Genomic DNA, 22218 nt, shown 5'->3' with positions numbered 1-22218 from the left:
TCTTTCACGCTCACTTACAGCACATTACAGACATATTGCGCAAAGAGCTTCCATTTACAGAAGCATCAGTGTGCAGTTTTTGGGCTGTGAAGGACAAGTGAACTCCTGTCTTTTACTGACCGGAAAAGGAGGGCTACACATCACCTCCAGCCTGAGAGTGGGCTGGGGGCTGAGGCCCAAGAGGTGCAGGCCCCTCCCGTGACTGCAGGGGCAGGTGGTAGGGTCTTCCTGCTCAGCACCCCTGCTGGTCATCCACGCCCCATGCCCACCCGGCCACAGGGAAGTCTGATGCTGCAGAGAAGTCTCCGTCTCTTGGTCCACATGCCCCCACGATTGTTCTTTCTGAGCCCTTATAGCTCCTTTAAAATTGGAACAAAAGATATCCTCCCACCCTGGGTAGTTCCCCTGAAACTATGCCCTGCACCCCAACCATGCCATCTGGTTGTCTTTCCTGGGCCCATGTGGCTCTGCTTGGGTCTCCAGCCCCCCAGGACTGCCTGCTCAGGGTGTGTGCTGTGAGCATGGCAGGGAGGTAGGGTCACATTACATCAGGATACCAGAAGTGGCCCCATGATTCTCTCCTGTGGGACTCTGCCCCCACCCCCAGCACAGCACTGCTGTCTGCGGCTGAGCACATCCTGTCCCGAGACTGTTCTGCCTTTTCTCGCTCCCCTTCCCTCTGCATCCACTCTCCTGCAGCCATGGTGAGCATCCTGAAGACTTATCGCTGCTCTGTGGTGCCACGTCTGTGCCCATGCTGTGCTACTGTCCCTGCTGGGATGCTGTTTCCACTGTCCATTCCTTGAATAATTCCTGCTCATTTTCAGCACTGCCCTCAGGGGTCACCTTTTGGGGAGAGCCTACCCAGGCTCTGCTTCACCTCTGTCCATCTCAGTTTGGGCCCTCTTCTGTGTCCTATAATACTCCATCTAAAAATCTGTATATCTCTATAGTGGGAGGTTGGAATGGCCAGAGCATGGGCCACTGTCTTAGTCTGTCCTGACTACTGTAACAAAATACCACTGACTGGGTGGCTTATAAACAACAGAAGTTTCTTGCTCACAGTTCTAGAGGCTGAGAAGTCCAAGATCAAGGTGCCAGCATGGTTGCCTTCTGGTGAGGGCCCTCTTCCTGGTTTATAACTCATGCTTTCCGCTGTGTATTTATATGGTAGATGGGGCTAGGATTCTCTCTGGAGCTTCTTTTATAAGGGCACTAATCCCATTCATGTGGGCTCCATCCTCATGACCTAAGCACCTCCCAAAGCCCTCACCTTCTAATACCATCACATTGGGCATTAGGATTTCAACACAGGAATTTTACAGGGACACAAACATTCAGACCATAGCAGCCACTCTAGCTATGCCTGAGCAAAGTCCATAAGCATCACCAGGCCTCAGTTTCCTCATCTGTGAAACAAACAGAATGACAGCAGATCCTCTGTCATAGGTTAGGGCATGGCCTCGATTAGATGATGCACATGAATGATGGATGGGCTTGGCATGGCTCCCAGCCTACAGTAAGCTGGACCACCCCCAGCTACTCTTTGTGGTGTCTCATATAGTGTTGGTGTGGTTTGTCTTTCAGTGAAGGGGCTGGTGATGCTTGTCCCTAACACTCCAGTGCCTAGTACAGGGCTTAGCAGAAACTAAGTGCTCAGAACAAAGGGAATGGATAAAGAAGGATATGGTAAGGAGATGCATAGGGTATGTAACCATCACTATGAAAATTACGGTAATTGGTTGAAAGCAGTGGGGCAAACAGGTTTGCTTAAAAAGACAAAAATAATAGTGGTATGAAAGATAGTTTACGGATCTTTCATTCTTAGTCTGCTTCTTAGACTGATTTACATTATGAGCACGAGTGCGTGAACGTGATTGTGTATGTATTGGGGGAGGGTGGTTTCCTGGCCTCATAGCACCGATTGAAAACCCTTGTCGTCCTGGCAGGCAACAGCCAGGGGACAGATCCCCAAGGGGCGGGGTTTATCCCTGGGTCAGTTGCTGAGGAAGCCTGGGCATCTGCTGTTATTCTTGTCCAGGTGGCTGTGGACAGGGCAGTTCAGAATGCCTGAACTGCTGCTGGGGTCCCAGGGTGACTCAGACCTGGGGACTGATGATACGTGTTGTCAGATTTCTGAATAATTAAAGAGCCGCTTCCATTTGTGGGGACTTACTTTGAAGCCATCACAATGTATTAGTGGTCAAGTAGGCTTCATGTGTGAGAGTTTAAAAGGTGAGAGAGGGATTGCTGGGTCGTATGGTAGTTCTGTTTTTAGTTTTTAAGGAACCTCCATACTGTTCTCCATAGTGGCTGTATCAATTTACATTCCCACCAACAGTGCGAGAGGGTTCCCTTTTCTCCACACCCTCCCCAGCATTTGTTGTTTCTAGATTTTCTGATGATGGCCATTCTGACCGGTGTGAGGTGATAACTCATTGTTTTGATGAGCATTTCTCTAATGATTAGTGATGTTGAGCATCCTTTCGTGTGTTGGTTGGCAGTCTGTATATCTTCTTTGGAGAAATGTCTATTTAGGTCTTCTGCCCATTTTTGGATTGGGTTGTTTGGGTTTTTTCATATGTATATGTATAGCTGATTCACTTTCTTATAAAGCAGAAACTAACACACCATTCTAAAGCAATTATACTCCAATAAAGATGTTAAAAAAAAAAAAAAGGTGAGAGAGGAAACCCACGGCCAAGAAGTTAAAGTTTAGCACTATAAGTAAGCGTGAGCCGTACATGGTGTCTACATCCCAAGAAACACCGTTTCCTGAAGGCATGCCTTCCAGGCCCCTTTGCATTTGTACACCATTCAGTTTCTTTAGCAAAACTGGCCCAGAATAATCTGTAATGAGGGCTGAGAGAGGTTTGATGTGCCTCTTGAGGCCAGGCATTTTCCTAGCCATGGGAACATTCAGACCAGGGCTTCTTAGAACCAAGGAGGTGACCTCATGAGCAACAAGTCTTTCTCTCTGAGCCTCAAGCTTTTGTTTTTCTGTAAAATGGAACTAAAGGTGTAGGACCTGCCCATCTTATGGGGTTGTGATGATGATGGTCAAATTGGGTGATGCATGCAATGTAAAAAAAATGAGCATTTGGGCTGATATAAGGAAGTGTCACTTGTATGAAAAGATGTGACTTCATTCCTTTAATTTGTGGGGTCTGCCTGTGTGTGATTCTAGGCATTCCTTTTCCCCTTGTAGCTTGGTGAACGGCAAGAGGTAGGTTTCTGTTTTTAAAAAAAAACAACAACAAAAAAACCCAATTATTTACAAGAGCTGGAGTATGCCAACTCCAGAAGCGGACAGGGTGTTTCCTGGGGCCTCTGAAGACTGAACTAGAAATTCTCCCCTTGCTGAACCCAAAGGAAATATGGGCAGGAACCGTAAGTCACTCAGGATTCAGAAGTAGTGGCCATTTACAGAGTAAAGCTACTAAGTTACACCCAGCCAGCTGTCTTTAGAATGTGATTATAGGTGACCCAAAGGAGCAAATCTAGCCCAAACTCAAAGGAATGAATGCTTCTTCATGTCATGACGTGCAGAGCCAAACACCAGCTACCACTGACAGAATTTACATGAAAAATTATAGGGATAGATATGTTCCATGCTGGGTGTCTCTGAGTTTGCTCAAATTAATGTTATTTAGCTTTAAACAGTTGCTGATAACGTCGGTAGGTAGGTAGATGAAAGAAAAGGAAGTGAGGGAGGGAGGGAATAGGGGATACGTAGGTAAATATAGATACAGCTAGAATGAACTAGTTTTTCTCAACTTCCAATTTTTCTTTTGATGAAAGAAATGCTCATACATTGAAAAGACATAGGGAGAGACTCGTGTTCAGAGTTGAGGGGGTCTATAATAGAATTCCAGCTATGACAATTCCTTGAAGCCCCCATGTGTGAGCTCACGCCTACTTGTGCACATGGTGTGTCCTATAAAATAAAGGAGTTGGTCCAGATTCATGCATAAAGCCTATCCCAGCTTCAACAGCCTAAGCTCTACTCATAACAGGGAGGTTTAGCTGAGAAATTCTCAATACCTGGGCCAGTGTCATGACATGGCTAGTGGGGCAGCCAACGTATATTTTAATTATGGCAAGAAAGCAACTTTTTGATAGAACGGGTGAGTGCAAACATTTGGCAACTTCCTGCATGAGTGCAAATGAAAAGCGATTTTATTAGGACTGTTATTTTTTTCAAGAATGACTTCCTTTGTGTGGCAATAGGAGGGTTTCAGGAAATTATTCTTTCTGGCACTGCTGGTGTTTAAGCACCAGAATTAACCTGCATTCAGTAATCTAAAGTAACTGTTTTCCAAGTTAATTAAGTGAATGATTCTTGATGTTTGACAATGAAATATAACATGGGAACAGCATGAGGCAGTTTTCCCCTTTAATTTAAAAAGAAGGGTCTTGTCTACTCTGTTTCATATTAGAGCTGCCATCATTATCTGTAAGCAGACACAGAGCTGATGAGCTTCTTTGGGTCAGACATTTTTTTTTTCCTATGCATAAAACAATCCAGACTAGCACTTGTCAGATTTTACTGTTCAGTAGAATGATCTGAAGATCTTTTTTAAATGCAGAGTAGGATACAGTAGTTTGAGATGGGACCTACCGGAGATCCTGCATTTCTATCAGTCTCTCAGGTAGACCTTATGATGTTGCTAACCCATGAACCCCACTTTCAGATCTCTGTATCTATGACATATCTTCTTATCTATATATGGGGGGAGGGAAAAGAGCGAAGGCAGGAGAGAATGAACCAAGTTGTTCTAAGATGCTGGGGCTGTGATGGGCTATTCTTACCCATCAGCCAGGACCCCTTGCCCTGTGCATTAACTAAGCTGGGGAGCTCTCAGGGTGAATTGAGCTGTCAACCACAGCTGTGGCTGAAATCAGATGCGGGTCAAAGGGATGTTACTCTGGGCGCCAAAAGCATCCGCTGTATTAGGACACGGAGGAGAGTGAGGAGAAGATTATGTCTGGCACCCAGAGCGGCCAGACATGAATGTTAACTACCGGGTGCACCAGGAATCCGTAGACATGTCCCTGAAATAGACCCATGAACAGATGCTCAGAAGTAGACACCACGAAAGCCAGATACAGATGCTTCAAAGTCTTCAGACTTAATGAAGAGAAGCACCTGAGTGTCAATTTGGTGTCTGTGCCCTTGTCACGGAGTCACCTGAATGTGCACTGGCTTCTGCCTGTGAGGTCAACTTGGTCAGCTTGGGAGCTGGAGATGGAGCTTGGGCATGGGTGGTGGTGGACTCCACATACTCAGAAATCCTCATAGAATTGGACTGAAATAACCCTCATTCCTATGCACTTGGCTAACTGGCCAAGGTTCCAAACAAGCCCAGCTTCAAGGCTGCCTTGCTTTTCGCTTAGGCTGTTAAAGGAACATTCTAAATGCATCTTTTTTCATTCGTCCCTTAACGAACAGCTGTCGACCAGAGAGGTCTCTTTTGGCATCAGAGAGGGTTAAAGGAGGAGAAGTACAGTTGTGAAATATTCTTTGACGTTTCAAATATAATAAGTAACAGAACATCCAAATCAGGAAGGGGGATTCCCCTGACGTTAGGCTGTGGGACTCAGAGGCACTGCCAACTCCCTCATCAATTTTAGGACTCACAAAAGTGAAGCTCTGTCACTCCCCACACCCTGGTAAGGCTATCTCCTTTATGGTTGTGCAACCATAGAGGCTCGGATGAGTAAACATCTCTAATGAGCCTAACAGAAGACAATGGCATCTGGTATTTACCTAGGGGGAAGTCAGGGGGGAAAATGTGTGTGAGCTGGGGATCATTTATGCAGCATTTAACTAGGGCTGGGATGGAAGGGAGCTGGAGGTCGAACATCAGTTAGGCCTAAGCATATGGGAATATTTTCTGATCAAACATAGGACGACTCTGTGTTGTTCAGACCAGGGCAGAAAAGAGAGATGGCAACTCACATAATGCAGGAGTAAAGGGAAATGGCACTTACAGAGCACCTACCATATACCAGGAACTAACCCTTTTGCTTCTACATATTGCTTTTTCTAGAATGATACAACAAACTCAGTAAATAGTGACTTAAAATTTTCCATTTTATATGAAGAAATAGATGTTCAGTGACCTTAAGACTTACTTATTCCTTCAAAGCTAAAAATTACTGGAACTTTCAAATCTAGATCTGCCTGAACCCAAGGTCAAGAAATTCCCACTTCGGGTAATTTTTAAAATGTTATTATTATATAATATTAAGGCTGTGGAATAAAGAGGCAAATCATTAATATACAATGTATGCAAATACGTTTTCTCTAAGTGGGTATTAATTTTGGCTTTGTGCTTCCCAGAAGGGAAGTCAGGGAGGGAAATAAGGAATGAAGGTATTTTGCAGAACGATGAGGCCTGTAAACTCTGAAGACAAGGTGTTTAAAGTTCGTTTGGTAGTATCATCTTCAGACTTTATGCACGTAGCTCTTCAATAAAACAGATAAAATTATATGGTTCATTCATATATATTTATATAGGGCCTCTTATTCCAGCCCTACTCCCCCTATAATGCCTCCTTGAAACCCCACCTCTAATGGTATCCTTCCTGGACTGCTTTAGTCTTTGTGGTAGCTCCCAGTTGTGCATTCCACAATTTTTCCAGTTATTGAGATACAGTTGACATACAGCACTGTGTAAGTTGAAGGTGTGCAGCATATGGACCTGACTTAGATACACTGTGAAGCGATTACCACAGTAAGTTAACATCCATCATCTCATATAGACATGCACACACACAAAAAGAGTGTTTTTTCACTTGTGATGAGAACTCTTAGGATGTACTCTCTTAGCAACTTCCGAATATACCATCCAGCAGTGTTCATTAGAGTAAACACGTTGTATGTTACGTCCCCCGTACTTATTTATCTTATAACTGCAAGTTTGTACCTTTGACCACCTTCATCCAATGCCCCCCACCACCCGCCCCATCTCTGGCAACCACAAATCTGATCTCTTTTTCTATGAATTTTTCTTTTCTTTTTAAATTTTTATTGGAATATAGTTGATTTACAATGTTGTGTTAGTTTCAGGTGTACAGCAAAGTGAATCAGTTATACATATACGTACATCCACTCTTTTTTAGATGCTTTTCCCATATAGGCCATTACAGAGTACTGAGTAGAGTTCCCTGTGCTATACAGTAGGTCCTTATTAGTTATCTATTTTATATATAGTAGTGTGTGTATGTCAATCCCAGTTTATCCCCCACCCCTTACCCCCGGTAACCATAAGTTTGTTTTCTACATCTTTATTTCTGTTTTGTAGATATCTATGAATTTTTCTTTAAGATTCCAAACGTGAGATCATACAGTATTGTCTTCCTAATTCTCCTTAGCATAACGCTCTCAAGGTCCATTCATGTTGTCGCAAGTGGCAGGATTTCCTTTTTTAATGGTTGAATAATATTTCATTGTATATCTATATTTATATGTATATATAGTACTTATCTAAAGATATTATATCACAATTTCTTTATCCATTCGTCCATCGATGAACACTTAGGTTGTTTCCATGTCTTGGCGCTTATAAATAATGCTATAGTAAACGGGGGTGGAGATATCTCTTCAACATGTGTTTTCATTTCCTTTGGAAATACACCAAGAACTGAGATTGCTGGGTCTTTTGGTAGTTCTGTTTTTAAATTTTGGTGGAACCTCCATACTGTTTTCCATAGTGGCTTTACCCGTTTACATTCCCACCAACAGTGTACTAGGATTCCCTTTTCTCCATATCCTTGCCAGCATTTGTTCTCTTGTCTTTTTCATAAGAGCCATTCTAACAGATGTGAGAAGATATCTCATGTGGCTTCGATTTGCATTTCCCCAGTGACTAGTGATGCTAAGCACCATTTCATGTACCTGTTAGCCATTTGAATCAACTATCTTCTTTGGAAAAATGTCTATTCAGGTCCTTTGCCCATTTTAAAAAAATTAATTAATTTATTACTTTTGGCTGCATTGGGTCTTCGTTGCTGCCCACGGGCTTTCTCTAGTTGCGGCGAGTGGAGGCTACTTTTCATCGTGGTGTGCGGGCTTCTCATTGTGGTGGCTTCTCTTGTTGTGGAGTACGGGCCCTAGACACGCGGGCTTCAGTGGTTGTGGCTTGTGGGCTGTAGAGCGCAGGCTCTGTAGTTGTGGCGCACGGGCTTAGTTGATCCACGGCATGTGGGATCTTCCCGGAGCAGGGCTCGAACCCGTGTCCCCTGCATTGGCAGGCAGATTCTTAACCACTGCGCCACCAGGGAACTACCTGCCCACTTTTTAACTGAATTATTTTTTGCTACATAGTTGTATGAATTTTTAAATATACTTTGGATATTAACTCCTTATCAGATATATGATTTGCAAATATTGCTTCCCATTCTATAGTTGTTTTCCATTTTGTTGATTCTTCTGTTGTGTAGAAGCTTTGTAGTCTGATGTAAGCCCACTTGTTTATTTTTAAATATCTAAAAAAAATCATTGCTAAGACCCATCTCAAGGAGCTTTTTTCCTATCTTCTAGTTTTATGGTTTCAGGTCTTTCATTTAAGTCTTTAATTCATTTTGAGTTGATTTTTTGTGAAGGGTAGAAGATAGGAGTATAGCTTCATTTTTTGTTTATAGGTGCTTTTTTCCCAGCACCGTTTATTCAAGCATTCTTCAATTTCTCCATTGAGCGTTCTTGGGTCCCTGGTCAATTTTAGTTGACCATATATGCTTGGGTTTATTTCTGGGTTCTCAATTCTGTTCCATTGTTCTATGTGTTTGTTTTAATGCTGGTACTGTACTGTTTCAATTACTATAGCTTTATAAGCAGTTTAAAATCAGAAAGTGTGATGCCTCCTACTTTCTTCTCTCTCAGAATTTCTTTGGCTATTTGGGGTCTTTGGTGGTTCCATGTATTTTAGGATTGTTTTTTCTACTTCTGTAAAAAATGCCATTGGAATCTTGATAGGGATTGTGTTGCTTCTACAGATGCCTGTGGGTAGTTTGAACATTTTAACAATATTAATCCTTTTAATCCATGAACACAGGACACCTTTCCATTTATTTGTTTTTTCTTCAATTTCTTTCATCAGTGTTTTGTACTTTTCAGTGTAGAGATCTTTCACCTCCTTGGTTAAATGTATTCCCAAGTATTTTATTGTTTTAGATGGAATTGTAAATGAGAAAAATTAATTTTTCAGATAATTTTTTGTTAATGAATAGAAACAGTACTAATTTTTGCATGTTAATTTTGTATCCTGCAACTTTACTGATGTTGATTAGATCTAGTAATTTTTTGGTGGAATATTTAGGATTTTTCTATATATAAAGTCATGTCATCTGCAGAGACAATTTTCTTTCTTTCCAATTCTGATGCCTTTACTTTTTGTTTTGCTTTCTTGATTGCTCTGGCTAGGACCTCCAGTACTATGGTGAATAGGAGTGGTGGGAGTGGGCACCCTTGTCTTGTTCCTGATGTTAGAGGAAAAATTTTCAACCTTTCACCATTGAGTATGATGTTAACTGTGGACCTGTCATGTAGGGCTTTTATTATGTTGAGGTGTATTCCTCCTATGCCCAATTTATTAAGAGTTTTATCATGAATGGATGTTGAATTTTGTCAAATTCAAATTTTTCTATATCTATCTATTGAGATGATCACATAATTTTTTGCTTTCATTCTATTTGTGTGATGTAACTAATTTACATATGCTGAATCAGCCTTGCATTCTAGGGGTAAATCTCAGTTGATGATGGTGAGTGATCCTTTAAATGTGCTGTTGAATTTGGTTTGCTAGTATTTTATTCAGCATTTTTATATCTATATTCATGAAGGATCTCAACCTACAGTTTTCTTGTATCTTTTCTGGCTTTAGTATCAAGGTAATGTTGGCCTTGTAAAATGAGTTTGGGACTATTCCCTCTTATTTGATTTTTTTGAAGAGTAGAAGGAGTTTGGGACTATTCCCTCTTATTTGATTTTTTTGAAGAGTAGAAGGTTTGGCATTAATTCTTTTTTAAATGTTTGGTAAAATTCACCAGTGAAGCCATCTGGTCCTAGGCTTTTCTTTGTTGGAAGATTTTTTTAAATTACTAATTCAATATCCTTACTAGTTTATTTTTTTCAGCTACACAGACATATATATGTATGTGTATATATATATGTGTGTATGTGTGTGTATATGTATTCTTCATATTCTTTTCCATTATGGTTTGTTACAGGATATTGAAAATAGTTCCCAGTGCTATACAGTAGGACCTTGTTGTTTATTCACTCTATATGAAATAGTGGGCAGCTGCTAGTCCCAATCTCCCAATCCAGCCCTCCTCTACCCTGCCTCCACCTTGGAACCACAAGTCTATTCTCTATGTCTGTGAGTCTGTTTCTATTTCGTAGATATGCTCATTTGTGCCATATTTTAGATTCCACATATAAGTGATATCATATGGTATTTGTCTCTCTCTCTCCTTCAGACTTACTTCACTTAGTATGATAATCTCTAGGTCCATCCATGTAGCTGCAAAGGACGTTATTTCATTCTATGACTGAGTAGTATTCCATTGTATGTATGTATATACTACATCTTCTTTATCCATTCATCCATCGATGGACATTTAGGTTGTTTCCGTGTCTTGGCTATTGTAAATATCGCTGCTGTGAACACAGAGGTGCGTGTATCTTTTCAAATTATAGTTTTGTCCCAGGAGGGGGATTGCTGGATCATATGGCAACTCTTTTTAGTTTTCTGAGGAACTTCCATACGGTTCTCTATAGTGGCTGTACCAATTTACATTTCCACCAACAGTGTAGGAGGAACCTACACTGTTACACTGTTCTTAATATTATAGAGCAATTTTAATATTTTTCGTAATTCATCAATTCATATACTAAGTACTCACAGGGCACAGGCCACTGTCCCAACCTTGTAAACTGTTCATCTCACAGAATCTAACAGCATTATTAAAGCACTGTGGTCTCAGGCCCAAACTGTCATCTCAGCAGATCCAAGTCTGTACTAAGCAGTCAGATCCATGTATTTGGCCAAAGGTTAGTTCAGTTTGAGAGTATACATCCCTGCCACCATCCCAACTCACACTGCTCAAACTGCTTTCTCCTGGTCATGTGTGTGACACCCTTTTCTCCACACCCTCTCCAGCATTTCTTATTTGTAGACTTTTTAATGAAGGCCATTCTGACTGGTGTGAAGTGGTACCTCATTGTAGTTTTGATTTGAATTTCTCTAATAATTAACAATGTTGAGCATCTTTTCATGTACCTTTTGGCCAACTGTATGTCTTCTTTGGAGAAATGTCTATTCAGGTCTTGTGCCCATTTTTTGATTGGGTTGTTTTGGGTCTTTTTGTTATGGTATGAGCTGTTTGTATATTTTGGAAATTAAACTCTTGTTGGTCACATCATTTGCAAATAACTTCTCCCAGTCCATAGGTTGTCTTTTCATTTTGTTTATGGTTGTGTTTTCTGTGCACAAGCTTATAAGTTTGATTAGGTCCCATTTGTTTATTTTTGTGTTTATTTCTATTTCCTGGGTAGATTGACCTAAGAAAACGTCAGTATGTTTTGCTGCTGTGTTCTCTTCTAGGAGTTTTATGGTATCATGTATTATATTTAAGTTTTTAAGTCACTTTGAGTTTGTTTTTGTGTATGGTGGGAGGGTGTGTTCTAACATCACTGATTTACATGCAACTATCCAACTTTCCCAGCACCACCTGCTGAAGAGACTGTCTTTTTCTCATTTTATATTCTTGCCTCCTTTGTCCAAGATTAGTTGTCCATAGGTGTGTGGATTTATTTCTGGGCTCTCTCTTCTATTCCATTGATCCGTATGTCTGTTTTTGTGCCAATACCATGCTGTTCTGATTACTGTAGCTTTGTAGTATTGTCTGAAGTCTGGGAGGTTATGCGTCCTGCTTTGTTCTTTTTCCTCAGGATTGCTTTGGCAATTCTGGGTCTTTTATGGCTCCATATAAATTTTAGGATTATTTGTTCTAGTTCTGTGAAAAATGTCATGGGTAATTTGATGGGGATTGCATTAAATCTGTAGATTATTTTGGGTAGTATGGCCATTTTAATAACATTAATTCTTCCAATCCAAGAGCATGGGATTCAGTATCCTTACTAGTAATTGATCTGTTCAGATATTCTGTTTCCTCCTAATTTGGTGTTGGTAGGTAATATATTTCTAAGAATTTTTCCATTTCTTCTAGGATGTCCTGTTTGTTGGTATGTAGTTGTTCATAGTAGCCTCTTAGGATGCTTTGTATTTCTGTAGTACCAGATGTAATGTCTCCTTTTTCCCTTTATTAGTCTAGTTAAAGGCTTGTCTATTTATCTTTTCAAAGAACTACCTCTTAGTTTTTTTAATCTTTTGTATTGTTTTCCTGTCCTCTGTTTCTGCTCTAATATTATTTCCTTCTTTCTGCTAACTTTGGGTTTATTTTACTTTTTCTAGTTCCTTGAAGCATAGTTAGCTTGCTTATTTGATATCTTTCTGTTTCTTAATGTAGGCCTTTATTATTATGAACTTCCCTCTTAGAACTGGATTTGCTATATCCCATCAGTTTTGGTATGTTGTGTTTCCAGTTTCATTTGTCTCAAGGTACTTTACTATTTAATTTCTTCTTTGATCCACTGGTGGTTCAGGAGAGAGTTGTTTGATTTCTGTGTTCAAGAGTTATCCAGTTCTGTACTGTTACTGATTTTTAGGTTCATGCCATTTTGGTCAGAGATACTCAGCATGATTTCTATCCTCTTAAAGTTTCTAAGACTTTTGTTGCTTAATATACCAAAACACTCCATATGCACTTGAATGTGTATTCTGCTGTTGAATAAAATGTTTTGTGTAAGTCGATCTAGTCTATAATGTTGTTCAAATCCACTGTTTCCTTATTGATTCTCTGGATAATCTATCCACTATTGAGAGTGGGATATTAAAAGTCCCCAACTATTATTGTATTGCTGTTTATTTCTCCTTTTAGTTGTTTTTGGTTTATATATTGTGGTGCTCTGATATAGGGTAACTGTAAGATCTTCTTGAAGGACTGATGCCTCTATCATTATATAATGTCTTTGTCTCTTAATATTTTACCTATTATAAGTATAGCTACTCGTTGCTTTTTATTACCGTTTGCTTGAAATATCTTTTCTTTTTCATTCCTTTACTCTCTCTGCGTATCTTTAGAGCTAAAGTGAGTCTTGTAGGCAGCATATTGTTGGATCTTGATTCTTTTTAATGCATTTAGCCATGCTGTATCTTTTGATTAGACAATTTAATTCATTTACTTTTCAAGTAATTATTGATAGGTAAGGACTTACTATTGCCATAATTGTTTTCTGACTGGCTTGTAGATACACTGTTCCTTGCTGCTTATCCTGTTCTTTTGCATGTGTGTTTTGAAGCCTTTTGGTATTCGTATGCTTTAACCTGATTATTATGTTCTTTTGGGTAATTACTACAGTTTTTATCCTTGTGGTTACCATGAGGCTTACATAAAGTATCTTAAAATTAGAACATCCTATTTTGATGTTACAATTTTTAATATTTCACAGCCATAGCAGGTTATTATAGGTATGGTTATTTTTACTACATTTGTGTTTAGTTTTTAAACTAGAGTTGTAAATGAAACATCCCCCATTACCATATTGAAAAATCTGTGATTATAAATTTACCATTACCAGTAAGTTTTATGACATACCTTATGTTTATATGACGTTAATTGGTGTTCTTTTACTTCCACTAGAACTCCCCTTAGCTTTTCTTGTAAGGCGGGTCTAGAGGTGATGAACTCGCTCACCTTTCGTTTGTTCAGGAAAGTTATTATATCTTTCATTTTTGAATAATTCTTGGTTAACAGTGTCTTCCTTTCAGTGTTTTAAATGTATCATCCCACCCACTCCTGGCCTGAACGCTGCTACTGAAAAATGCACCTATAGTCTTATGGAGATTCCCGTTTATGTAAATTCCCTCTCTGCTTTCAAAATTCTTTGTATTTGACAATTTAATTATGTGTCCCAGTGTAGTCCTGTTGGGGTTCAACCTATTTTGGATCCTTTAGGCCTCATGGTCTCTCTCCAGGTTTGGGAAATTTCCAACCATTATCACTTTAAATATACTTTCCTTTTTTCTTCTCCTTCTGGGATTCCCATAACATGGATGTTTTTTCTTTTAATTTTATCCCATTTATCCTGTAGGCTTTCTTCACCCTTCTTCATTCTTTTCTCTTGCTTCTCTGACTGGGTAATTCCAAATGCCCTGTCTGCTTGATCACTGATTCTACTGTTCAAGCTCTCTATTGAATTCTACTGTAGTTTACTTTTCCTCTGGGATTTGTTGGTTGAACTTTGGTTCATGAATTGTTTTCCTAATTATTTCATTTAGTTGTCTTTGTGTGCTTGTAGTTCAGTAAACTTTTTTAAAGAGGTTTATTCCAAATTCTTTGACAGTTCATACGTCTCCATTTCTTACAGTCAGTTATAAGAGCTTTATTAGTTTCCTTTGGTGGTGTCATATTTACCATTTTTTGTGATCCTTGATTTCTTATGCTGAGTAAGTAGTCTCCTCTTCCAGACTTTACCAGACCACTTAATTGGTTTTCTGCATGTGTCAGTCTGTAACGTCCTTGGCAGGTGGAGCTTGCTGTCAGGGTCTATTTGGGCTCAGCTATTTCCTGGGTTCTTTGGTCAGGCTTTCTAATTGGGACTGGGTATATATTATACTCAGCAGTAGAGAGGCCTATGAATTAGCGTCCCTGTCCTGATGGGGCAGCAGAAAAAGGCATCAAGGTCTGGATGACTCATTGTTTGGAGAATTGAACTAGGCGAGACTAGGTACTGAATTTCCTTGCCTGACAGGGCCACCCTTTTGTGCTGCAGATGGGGATAACCCTGGGATTTGCTTTGTAAGCAAGGCTGTTAAATGGGCTCCACAGCTTCCTATGTGCTCTGTTTAGGTCCCCTGGTTGGCAGGCTGTAGTCAGAAGTGAGTTCCTGCAAATTAGTTTTTCTGCCCAGACAGGGCCCTTTGTAGGCTCTAAGGCTGGCAAGGCTCTTATTTGTAGGTCAAATTAGGCAGAACTTGGTACCAAGTCCCTGGCCGCAGTAGCCACTGTCCCAGTTCTGCAGATGGGTAGGACCACCGACCAGGTTCTTGGTGGCAGTGTAACTGGAGGTGCAAGATGGGCTACACAGATTCCTGGGAACTCTGGTTAGGGTTCCTTGTTGGGTGGGGCTCTGCCCAGTCAAGCTGCAGAATAGGCCCCTGGCCCAGCAAGGGCTTTGTTTGGGAATCAAATAGACAGACCTGTGTGCTAAGCTCCCTGGAGAAGATGGGTCACCATCTTGACTCTGCAGATGCAAAGCTGCCGGTCATGTTCTCTGTTCAAATACCACTGTAGTCAGGGCTGCAGGGTATGCTACCAAGATTCCCAGGAACGCTGCTTAGAGGCTGTGTGCAGCAGTGGGTAGGGCTACAGCTTAGTTTCTCTGCACGGGGCAGGCAGGGGAGCCACAGAAAAGGCCCCAAGGCTGATAAGACCCATCTGGGGACTAAGGAGGCAGTCCTGTCTATCAAACTGTTTGCAGAGACCAGCCAGTGACCCCAGCTGGACAGAACCCCTGGCCAGGCCCCCTGCTCAGGTGCTGAGGCTTCCAGGTTGAGCAGGGCCATGAGTTAGCTCCCCTGCTTAGGGGTATAGGGGCCAGGCTCAGCTTGAGCTTTTCCTCTGAGGCCCCAAATCAGGCAGACCTGTACCCCATTGAGTTGCCACCACCTCAGCTCAGCAGATGAATGAAGCTAGTGGTTAAGACTTCTACTTGGGCACTGCAGGTAGGAACTCAGTTGGCCAAGATCCAAGTGTTTGTTAGTTGTTCAAACCCCTCGCCTCTTCTCCATCACAATCGGATTCTGAATGGGGACTCCCAAGAAGTTACCCACATTGCTGGGGCAGCTGGATGTCCACCCTGGGCCTTCTTTTCTCATGGGAGGAGCCCTCCTGGGGTGGTGCTGCACCAGCCTGGGGAGGGGCAATGTGGTCAGTGTGTAGCTGCTCGTCTTACCCTTCTTGTGTGGTCTGTCTCAGCCCTGTGTTCTAGGATTTTCTCAGTCATGTCTTGTCCAGGAATAGTTGTTGTTCTGTGGGGGGGAATGAAATCAGTAACTCCCCATGGCACCATCTTGATGGCATCACTCCCACCCTGTAATTCATACCTGTGCAGCCTTCTCTGTTTCCTCTTGCCTCTCAGGGTTTCCTGATGGCAGTGATTTCACTGCATCCTTCATATGTCTCTATTACAAGGTACAGTAGAGGTGGATGGCTCACCCACTGCTGTTGGAAAGTTCTGTTTTCTTTCCCCCTTGGAGACCTGATGCCAGCAGGCAAGTGTAACTTCGGTGTGAATAGAGCGTGAATTAAATTCTTGATAATCTTCCAAAGAATGCTAGGAGGGAAGCTTGATGAGTAAACAGGCCACAAAAGGAAAGGTAGGATTCCCCAAATCGTTCAGCCAGTAGGTTGTGGCTCTGGAGGTGGAGGAGGAACCTCTTTCCCTGGGCCCTCCCATCCTACTTGGGGTTTACGAAGCCTACCTTTGGTTGGGGCATTTATATTTCCTTCTGCCTAGAACCCAGTTTCTCCTGTTCTTTTCTTAGTTGTGCTTTTCAGACCTTCATCCATCAGGTTTTTGCTCAAATGGCAGTCCTTCAGAAAGGCCTTACCTGACCACTTAATTAATTTTTTTCGTAAAGACTTAACATGATCTGCAATTTTTCAGTAATTTAGTTGTTTGTCTGCTTATTTATTGTCTGGACTTCCTCTAGAATTTAACTCCTGATTCCCTGTGCCTCAGAATCTTCATGTGCTCCTCCCAAATAGTGGGAGAATAAATGAACTGGGGGTAAAGTATGCCTTAGATGGTTCCTGCATGGTAGGAGCATCACCTGTATTACATCACTGTCAGAAATGCACAGCCTCACCCTAGAACTAGAATCCGAGTGGGGACCCAGCACTCTACATTGTAACAGGCCCTCCAAGTGCTTCTGACGCATGCTCCAGCTTGAGAGCTCCTGGGGGGGGGCAGTGATTCTTTGTTGATCTTGAATATGCATCTGAACAGACCTAGGATACCTTAGTAGAATGCAGGTTCTTGTTCAGTAGGTCTGGGTGGGGGGAGGTGTCAGAGAACCTGCATTTCTAACAAACCCAGGTGGCACTCACACTGCTGACCACTTACTTGCCACTCAAGTAAGTGGTCAGCAGCATCTTTGCAGTAACCTGGGAAGCTATAAAAATCACTGATGCTGGTCCTGATTTAATTGGTCTGGAGTACAGCTATACTGGGTCTTTTTAAAAGCTCCTCAGGCAATTCGAAGGTGCAGTCAAGGCTGAGAACTGCCACCCTGGAAGGTGTGCAGACAGGTGACACACTGCAGCTCAGGGCAGCTCTGAGCCAGGGTATATGCATAGAGTTCAGACACCATAAGACACAAGACCTGAGGGTTCTGTGGGAGACCTAAAAAAGGAAGTCTATGGGGAGACGACAAACTGAAGGAGAAACTGTAAGCAGTGGGGGAAACTCACTCCCTCAGCCCACTTACCGACCTAGATCTGCAAACACGTCCGCTCAATACAAGGATCCGATGATGCTCAATCCACACCGATCCAATGAGTACAAAAACCAGTGATGATTTCGTCTTGAAGATAAAACTCCTATGGATAAACAAATGTTCCAGGGATTACACTAGCTGGCCAGGTTAATTGAAAATGATGCCAATAATTAGTTTTGTGCATTGTTTGTTTGTTATTAGTGCAGATGCTTTTCATAGAAGGGACAAAAGCTCCTAAGTAAGTGAAACCTCTCTGGCTTTTCTGTCATTCCTCTGAACTTGCGTTCTAAAAAATGGATCATGCATTCAGAGGGTTCGCTAGATTTAAAATAAATCACCCCTTTGGTGTACACAGCCCCATATACATTGGGTTATATACCTTGAGATGAAGAGACATAAACAGGTGGTGTTTTGTTCCTATTAACATGCCCAGTGGGACTTCTTAAAAGAGGGTTGATGTTTATTAGGATGTTTTCAAGAATGCTAAAATGAACAAGAACATGAATATAAATACTGTTCCTAATAAATTAGATTTTTAAAAGAGGAATGTGAAAGAAGGCATTATGAAAGTAACAAACAAGACGCAGGAAGTGGGTTGTTAACCCTGAATCTACCTCCCAGAGTCTCCATTTCATCATCTCAGGATGCTATAGGGATGAACAGGAAGTTCTGGGAGACAAGATACCACGTTTGACTAAAAACAGAATTACCATATGATCCAGCAATTCCACTCCTGGGAATATATCCAGACAAAATGCTAATTCAACAAGATACACGTTCCTCTATGTTCACAGCAGCACTACTGACAATAGCCAAGACATGGAAACAACCTAAATGTCCATCAACAGATGAATGGATAAAGAAGATGTGGTGAGGGTGTTGGCCCCGCCCACTCGAGCCTGGGAACCCTACTGAGCTCTTATGCCAGTCCCCTGCCCTACAAAGCCCTCTCTGGGCCACGTGGGTCCTGGGAAGCCTGCTGGGCTCCCCCACCCTCTGAGACCAGAGGCAGGAGGCACGCCTGGGCCCCTTCCATTCTATAAGCCACATCCCCAGGGCATTTTCCAGCCCTCTGGGTCCTAAGCATAGGCCCTGCCCTCCACAGCCAAGACCTTTTCCACTTTCCACCCCCCACACACCCCCACTGCACAGCTTGCAGGATCTTGGTTCACAAGCTGGGGGTCAGGGAGAAGCTCCTGCAGTGAGAGCTCTGAGTCCAAACCACTGGACTAACAGAGACCCTCAGACGCCCAGGAAATATTCATCTGAGTGAGGTCTCCTACAGGTCCTCATCTCAGCACCAACCCAGCTCTACCCAACAGCCTACAAACTCCACTGTTGGAAGCCTCAGGCCAAACAACCAGTAAGACAGGAACACAATCCCACTCATCCAAAAAAAAAAATGAGATGGCAAAAAAATATGTCACAGATGAAGGAACAAGGTAAAATCCTACAAGACCAAATAAATGAAGAGGAAATAGGCAATCTACCTGAAAAAAGAATTCAGAGTAATGAGAGTAAAGATGATCCAGAATCTCAGAAATAGAATGGAGACATGGATTGAGGAAATAAATGTTTAACAGAGATCTAGAAGCACTAAAGAACAAACAAAGATGAACAACACAATAACTGAAATGAAAGATACACCAGAAGGAATCAATAACAGAATAACTGAGGCAGAAGTTCCTGGTAACAGGAACATACATATTAATAATAACCTTGAATGTAAATGGAGTAAATGCCCCAACCAAAAGACACACACTGGCTGAATGGATACAAAAACAAGACCCATATATATGCTGTCTACAAGAGACCCACTTCAGACCTAGGGACACATACAGACTGAAAGTGAGGGGATGGAAAAAGATATTCCATGCAAATGAAATCAAAAGAAAGCTGGAGTAGCAATACTCATATCAGATAAAATAGACTTTAAAATAAAGAATGTTACAAGAGACAAGGAAGGACACTACATAATGATCAAGGCATCAATCCAAGAAGAAGGTATAACAATTATAAATATACATGGACCCAACATAGGAGCACCTCAATACATAAGGCAACTGCTAACAGCCATAAAAGGGGAAATTGACAGTAACACAATGATAGTAGGGAACTTTAACACCCCACTTTCACCAATGGACAGATCATCCAAAATGAAAGTAAATATGGAAGCAGTAGCTTAAATGACACAATAGACCAGGTAGATTTAATTGATATTTATAGCACATTCCATCCAAAAACAGCAGATTACACTTTCTTCTTAAGTGCACATGGAACATTCTCCAGAATAGATCACATCTTGGGTCACAGGTCAAGCCAAGGAAAATTTACGAATATTGAAATTGTATCAAGCATCTTTTCTGACCACAACACTATGAAACTGGAAATCAACTACAGGAAAAAAAAACTGTAAAAAAGCACAAATACATGGAGGCTAAACAGTGCACTACTAAATAACCAAGAGATCACTGAAGAAATCAAAGAAGAAATAAAAAGTACATAAAAACAAATGACAATGAAAACACAACGGCCCAAAACCTATGGGACACAGCAAAAGTGGTTCTAAGAGGGAAGTTCATAACAATACAATCTCACCTCAAGAAAAATCTCAAATAAACAATCTATCCCTACACCTAAAGCAACTAGAGAAAGAAGAACAAAGAAAACCCAGTCAGCAGAAGGAAAGAAATCATAAAGATCAGAGCAGAAATAAATGAAATAGAAACAAAGAAAACAGTAGCAAAGATCAATAAAACTAAAAGCTGGTTCTTTGAGAAGATAAACAAAATTGATAAACCATTAGCCAGACTCATCAAGAAAATAATGGAGAAGACTCAAATCAATAGAATTAGAAATAAAAAAGGAGAAATCACAACTGACACTGCAGAAATACAAAGTTATAAGAAACTACTACAAACAACTCTATGCCAATAAAACGGACAACCACAAAGAAATGGACAAATTCTTGGAAAGGCACAATTTTCCAAGACTGAACCAGGAAGATTTAGAAAATATAAACAGACCTATCACAAGTAATGAAATTGAAACTGTGATTAAAAATCTTCCAACAAACAAAAGTCCAGGACCAGATGGCTTCAGAGGCAAATTCTATCAAACATTTTGAGAAGAGCTAACACCCATCTCAAACTCTTGCAAAAAATTGCAGAGGGAGAAACACTCCCAAATCCATTCTATGAAGCCACCACCAACCTAATACCCAAACCAGAAAAAGATATCACAAAAAAAGAAAATTATAGGCCAGTATCACTGATGAATATAGATGCAAAAATCCTGAACAAAATACTAGCAAACAGAATCCAACAATATATTAAAAAGGATCATACACCATGATCAAGTGGGATTTATCTCAGGGATGCAGGGATTCTTCAATATACGCAAATCAATCAATGTGATACACCATATTAACAAATTAAAGAATAAAAATCATATGATCATCTCAATAGATGCAGAGAAAGCTTTTGACAAAATTCAACACCCATTTATGATAAAAACTGTCCAGGGCTTCCCTGGTGGTGCAGTGGTTGAGAGTCTGCCTGCCGATGCAGGGGACACGGGTTCATGCCCCGGTCCGGGAAGATCCCACATGCCGCAGAGCAGCTGGGCCCGTGAGCCGTGGCCACTGAGCCTGTGTGTCTGGAGCCTGTGCTCCGCAATGGGAGAGGCCATGACAGTGAGAGGCCCGTGTACCACAAAAAAATATATATATATATACTGTCCAGAAAATGGGTAGAGGAAATCTACCTCAACATAATAAAGGCCATATATATAACAAACCCACAGCAAACATCATACTCAATGGTGAAAAACTGATAGCATTTCCACTAAGATCAGGAAAAAGATAAGGATGTCCACGCTCGCCTCCCTTATTCAACATAGTTTTGAAGTCCTAACCATGACAATCAGAGAAGGAATAAAAGGAATACAAATTGGAAAAGAAGTAAAACTGTCACTGTTTGCATATGACATGATAACTATACATAGAGAATCCTAAAGATGCCACCAGAAAACTACGAGAACTAATCAATGAATTTGGTAAGGCTGCAGGATACAAAATTAATGCACAGTAATCTCTGGCATTCCTATACAGTAACAACGAAAAATCAGAAAGAGAAATTAAAGAAACAATCCCATTTACCATTGCAACAAAAAGAATAAAATACCTAGGAATAAACCTCCCTAAGGAGGCAAAAGACTTGTACTCAGAAAACTATAAAACACTGATGAAAGAGATTAAAGATGACATAAACAGATGGATAAAAATGCCATGTTCTTGGAAGACTCAATATTGTGAAAATGACTATACTACCCAAAGCAGTCTACAGATTCAATGCAATCCCTATCAAACTACCAATGGCATTCTTCACAGAATTAGAACAAAAGAATTTTACAATTTGTATGGAAACACAAAAGGCACTGAATAGCCAAAGCAATCTTCAGAAAGAAAAACGGAGCTGGAGGAATCAGGCTCCCCAGCTTCAAACTATACCACAAAGCTACAGTAATCAAGACAGTATGGTACTGGCACAAAAACAGAAATATAGATCAATGGAACAGGACAGAATGC

General features: G+C 41.1%; 1 long non-coding RNA gene across 1 annotated transcript in view; it reads right to left on the bottom strand.

Annotated features, from left to right (window-relative positions):
- The window catches only part of LOC115802518 (uncharacterized), a 110392-nt gene that overhangs the window by 29912 nt on the left and 58262 nt on the right, over positions 1–22218 (bottom strand). Inside the window, exons 2-4 of the long non-coding RNA XR_016390867.1 lie at positions 17622–17733; positions 16236–16465; positions 16085–16160 (exon numbers count right to left, since the gene is read on the bottom strand). This is a non-coding gene — a long non-coding RNA (uncharacterized LOC115802518). The remainder of the gene's footprint in view (positions 1–16084; positions 16161–16235; positions 16466–17621; positions 17734–22218) is intronic.

The sequence above is a fragment of the Delphinapterus leucas genome, chromosome 20 (assembly GCF_059928025.1).
Source record: "Delphinapterus leucas isolate spDelLeu-1000000601 "Yukka" chromosome 20, BTC_Dleu_Yukka2, whole genome shotgun sequence".
NCBI classification, from domain to species: domain Eukaryota; kingdom Metazoa; phylum Chordata; class Mammalia; order Artiodactyla; family Monodontidae; genus Delphinapterus; species Delphinapterus leucas.
The sequence above is the reverse complement of the archived record's forward strand: the minus strand, read 5'-3'. Positions and strand labels throughout refer to the sequence as shown.